Genomic DNA, 6000 nt, shown 5'->3' with positions numbered 1-6000 from the left:
ACAGGCACCTCTAGAGAGTTTACATGAATTAAACTCATAATAGAGGTGCCATACCTGTATATTAGTCTTGAATCTTCTCAAATCCTATATTTGAAAATGGTTATCTTTTCATAATTTTCTCAAATGGAAAATAATTAAATTCCAATCAGCTGGGGACTAGGTAAGTGAAATGTGGTAAATTTATACCATGTAGTAGGACTCAGCAATAAAAAACAAATTCTTTGGGCCCTGGCTGGTGTGGCTCAGTTGGTTGGAGCATTGAGAACAGGTTTGATTTCAGACATGGCACATACCCAGGTTGTGGGTTTGGTCCCTGGTTGAGGCACACGTGGGAGGCAACCAATCGAAATTTCTCTCTCACATCGATGTTTCTTTCTCTCTCTCCTTTCCTCCCTCTAAAATCAATAAACACATTCTTTTTATTTTTTATTTTTTATTAATTTTTTACAGAGAGGAAGAGAGAGGAGAGGGATAGAGAGCTAGAACATCAATGAGAGAGAAACATCGATCAGCTGCCTCCTGCACACCCCCCCACTGGGGATGTGCCTGCAACCAAGGTACGTGCCCTTGACCGGAATCGAACCTGGGACCTTTCAGTCCGCAGGCTGACGCTCTATCCACTGAGCCAAGCCGGTTTCGGCAATAAACACATTCTTGAATGAGGATTAAACAAAAAACCAAAAAACCAAGTTTATTGGTACATGAAACAACACAGATGAATCTTAAATGCATTGTGCTAAAAGATACAAGATTCATAAGATTAATACTGTTCGATTCCATATACATGACTTTCTTTTTTCTTTTTCTTTTTTGAAAGCACTCCAGAGTCCAGAGCACTTTTTTTTTTATTGTTTGAAGTATTACAAATAGTAGTACATATGTCTCCTTTTTTTTTTTTTCCTTCCCCATTGACCTTCCCCCGGCCTCCCCTTCCCCCCAGTACATGCCTTTACCTGCCCCCTCCCCCCAGTGTTTTTTATCCATTGGTTATGCTTATATGCATGCGTACAAGTCCTTCGGTTGATCTCTTACAGCCCCCCCACCCCCCGCAACCTCCTCTGCCTTCCCACTGTAGTTTGACAGTCTGTTCAATGCTTCTTTGCCTCTGTATCTATTTTTTCCCCATTTCATTCCTTTAAAAAATCTTGCCTCTGCAGACTAGAAATAAACATATAATAACAAAAAATGTTTGAGTCCCAATATCCATGTCCAACAGTTCTGAGTCCCCATTTCAATGTCAAACAGTTCCTTATGTGTACATGTCAGCAATGATATCTGGATGGTGGGCACATGGTGGCAATGCAGGTCCGACCCTCTCTGGTTTGGTCCTAGGCAACTTGCTGCGTCGCACAGCTGCTGACTGCTAGCGTGGCAAGGCGTCATCAGCGTCTTCCATCTCTGGACTGTTTCTCCTCTTGTCTTCGTGGTTGGAGCAGACCTGTCAATTCCTCTCTGTTGCAGGAATCCACATGGTCTTGGAGTTGTTTTCTGAAAATATACAAACATATTCTCGACCAAAAGTTAATAAAGGAATCTTTTCTATATAATTGATTTGGGATCCTTTTTATTTTTGCCCAAACAATTTTCCTTTGTCTTATTTAGACACCATGTGTGTTTTTCATGGGTGTCTTGCTGTTAGCATTACAAATGAAAACTAATTTTGTAAAGTAAAAATTTTCTAGATGTAATTTACTTATAGGATATTTTTCCTTACATGATATTACCCTTCTATCCCCTCTTTTTTTGATTAATGGAGGCTTTTGTAACTTTTATAATTCAGTCTTGATGACTTTAAATTTTAATTTTTTGACAAAAATATGACTGCTTTAGTTTCATTGCATGTTCAGGAATTTTACCATGAGATGAACTACCAATAGAAATTTTAGTTACCACATTAGGAACAGCTTTTTGTCCAGTACAATTAAATTTTCTTGAATATTCACTTATTTCAATTAGCCTATTTAAATTAATCTGAAAACTTGATTATTATTTTACTGTCAAATTTAATACTCTACCAACAATCTTAATTTACCCTATAAATATTAGTGGAAAGGATTATTTGCATTCTTGAGTAGGCCCTGAGCATTCCTGGTGCTAGGCTGGATTTAGATATAGGGCAGCTGCTGTCGGCCAAGTCTCTGTCTGTTACCTGGGTCCCAATCTGAGCTGGGCCAAGTCACTGTCTGTCACCTGTGTCCCGATCTGAGCTGGGCGTGGGAAGCAAAGCAGCCATGGGGGCAGGAGCAGAGCACTTTTTAAAAATATATATATTTTATTGATTTTTTTAACAGAGAGGAAGGGAGAGGGAGAGAGAGTTAGAAACATCGATCAGCTGCCTCCTGCACAGCCCCCACTGGGGATGTGCCCACATCCGAGGTACATGCCCTTGATCAGAATCAAATCTGGACCCTTCAGTCCGTAGGCTGATGTTCAGTCCACTGAGCCAAACCGGTTAGGGCCATATACATGACTTTCTAGAAAAGGAAAACTTATTGGCATGAAGAATAAATAGTGGCTGCCAGAGGTTAAGAATGTAAGAGAGTTTGACTTCAAAAGAGGAGCATAAAAGAAATGTTTTGGGCAGTGATGAAATCATTTCTGTTGTTGACTGTGGTGGTGGTTACACAGATCTATGCATTTGTCAAAACATATAAAACTGCATCAAATAGAGTGAACTTTGGTGTATTTAAATTAAAAAGTAAATTAAAAATGTTAATCTCAGTAAATATCTTAGATGTTTTTATTTAAACACTTGCATCTTAATTATCATAGTTAACTTTTTCATAAAAATATTCATTTGCATTTTCTTTTTAATTTTATTACTGGTCATGGTCAGTTCTTTTTTTTTTTAAATTCTCACCCAAGGATTTTTTTTTTTTTTTTTTGTAAATTGACTTTTAGAGAGAGAGGAAGGGAGAGAGAAACATCTATATGAGAATCATCAAGATTGCCTCCCACTGGAGAATGAAACCCACAATCTAGATAACTGCCCTGATTAAAATCAAACTCACAATCTTTTGGTGTATGGGACAATGCTCCAAATGACTGAGCACCCAGCTAGGGCTATTACTGGTCAGTTCTATAGCCCATTTTAAGTTTTTCTTTCTATTGGTTTAAAGATATCCTTATTTAATTAATATGTATTTTCTTTCAAATAGTAAAAATATAATTTTTTGGTTTACTTGCTTTTAACATTTTTAAATTAGAATTAAGTTATTTTTTTATAATAAAATGTATCAGATATTACATTTATGGTTTCTATCTTTGGTGTCATAACTTCTCGATCTCATTTATTGTTTTTAACTTAGTGGTTTAAACATTTCAAATCTTGAATCCACATGAATTCTATCACATATAATTTATGGATATAACCTTTATTACAAATTATTGGGAATGATTTGCTGTTTGGAATACTCCATTCTTTCTTTCATTGTTTTGAAGTGGTACATTTATTAACTAGATTTTTAAAAACAATCTTGGCCGTAGTGTTCCCATTAAGCAGATGCCAAACTATTTTGAATAATAGAGTACTTTATCCATATTGGTATTTCTTAGGCATTTTTCTTCTTTTTCAAAATATTCCCTGGCTGTTAATTTAGATTTTTATTTATTTGAGATGAAGTTAAGAATACTTTTGTATAGTACACAATATATTAAAAATCAAAGAGAAAAAAGTACATACAAAAATTTGTTGAGGTTATTATTGTAATTTTGTCAGAGAATATTGATCTATGAAAGGGTATATCTCTGTTTGTCAAGTAACTTTGTCACAGACGAAAGAATATCTATAATAATAAAAGCGTAATATGCTAATTAGACCAGACAAGCTTCGGGACAAAGCAGCAGCGGCCAAGGCAGAGGCCAACACAGAGGCGGCGGGGCGAGCAAATTTTGTGCATGGGGCCTCTAGTATTTATATAAATGAATAAAGATATTTATTTTCTTTTGGATTGTGTCTCTTTCTTGATTTATCTGCAATTTTCGTTTATTGCTTACATGATTTTGATGGACTAGCTTTCTTGCTGCGCCCCCCTCCCCCACAAGACACACACACACTCTCCCCCGCGCCCTGCAATCGGTGATGGGGTTAGATTCGATTCTTCCACTGTACCGCTGGGATCTATCGCCTAGTATTTGAAAAAGTGAAATTGACATGCAGGTTGCCTCTCCTTGACAGCTTTGTGTCCGAATTGCACACTGGCTGCACACAGAACTCAGCTGTTATCCATAACTTTTCGGGAGCCCATGACGGAACCAGGGAGCTATCTCAGACCTCCCCAAACTTCCCAAGCTGAGGATGCACCTCCCAGCCAATCCCGAAAGGCTTGCAGCGCGGACTGGAGCGAAAGGCAGTCAGGGCTAAGCGTGCGGGTCTTCTGCGCATGCCTAGGACCGCCTTCTCCCTCTGCACTGTTGCCTTTTGCTTTTTCTGTTTGTCTCTGGCCTCGCTTAGGAGGCGGTACTGGGGACCCCGAGTCTAAGCGATCTCCGGGGCCAGTGTTACCTGAGGAGGGAGCCGCGGGTGAGGGCAGGAGGCTTGGGAGAGGACGGAGGGGCTCGTGCAGCACCTGGGAGGAGCTCTGTGGCCCCTGAGGCGGCGGGGCGGGCGTCTCTATCGGACCCAGAACTGGACACCGCCCCCCCACGTGACCCACCTCTGCGCGGAGCGGGGAGAGGGGGCGGGGAGGACAGTTCTGTGGCCACGGGAAGGCGTGAGGGGTGCATCTGGTCGGTGCGGAGGGCGCGGTGCTGCGGGAGGAGGGTGTGCGTGTGCGTGACGTATTTCTTGGGGAGCTGGGTCTGGGGTGAAAGGCTCCGGGGCTGTCGCCGCTAACTCCGTTATTCCTCTCCAGATGGACAGTTTCCTGGGTCCCCAGGTACCCTTTCTGGATCTGCAGTGCTCGCCAGTCTGCCCATCCCTGCGTCCTGGTAGATGCTGGGGCTCTGCCCTGACCTGTACTAGCATTCAGGAAGAAGTTTCAAGGATTAGCTCTTTGTGCCTCGTTTTTTCTTCCGAAGGTTAGTGACTCATTCAGGAGGACAGCTTTGTTAGTGGTGGAGACTAAAAGCCAGATCTCCTGACTCCTAAGCTAGTACTTACTGTCTGCTTTTCCACACAAGTGAAAGAAGTTTTGTATAAAAGGTTCTTTTGAGAAATGACAACAAAGATAAATTAAAACATAGACCTTTCCTTAAAGCACTGCTTTTTATAGCCTTCTCAGGAGTCACTAACTAGAGAATTTAGTAATGGTAGTAGAGACATTGATAAACAGCTTATCCCTCAGTGTTCTTCACAATAGGTTTGGTGAAGGGTTAATATTCCTTCTTTATTTTTATTTATTTATTTATTTATTTATTTATTTATTTATTTATTTATTTATTACAGGGGAGAGCGCGAACGCAGTCCCCCACTACCACAAATTATGCAGTCGAGTTTCCCACATTTGGGGAAATCGCAGGGGTCAGCACATTCAGAGTGCAATGGATAAGCCTCGCCCTGGGAAAACCACCTTCGTGATCATGGTATCTCCCCTGCCAGGTAAGTATAATATTCCTTCTTTAGGTGTGGTGTTTGTTTTAATCAGGTTTGTCATTTAAATTTTTTGTGAACACCAAGGGAGACTTAAACTATTAAAAAATCCATAGGAAGCAAATATTTATATTAACCCACTAAACATTTTAGGCCCCAAGCTATCTACACTAATAAAAAAAAGATGCAAATTGACCGTACCTTCGTGATGCCCACCAGCCAATCAGGAGTGAGTATGCAAATTAACCCACCAAAGATGGCGGGTTAATTTGCATACACAGGTACTCAGCGGCTGGGGGCGGGACGCGTGCATCGTCGCCATGGCAACAATGCAGGTGTTTCGCACTGCCCTAGCCGCTCTGGGCCTCTGGGTAGTATGGGAAGGAGGAAAGGCGGCTCTGGGCGGAGCGAAGGCAGAAAGGCGGCTCCAGGCCGGAGCAAAGGCTGTGCCAGCAGCCAGGGTAAGGAAG

Source organism: Plecotus auritus (genome assembly GCF_963455305.1).
Source record: "Plecotus auritus genome assembly, chromosome: 9".
In the NCBI taxonomy this organism is placed as follows: Eukaryota; Metazoa; Chordata; class Mammalia; order Chiroptera; family Vespertilionidae; genus Plecotus; species Plecotus auritus.
The sequence above is the reverse complement of the archived record's forward strand: the minus strand, read 5'-3'. Positions refer to the sequence as shown.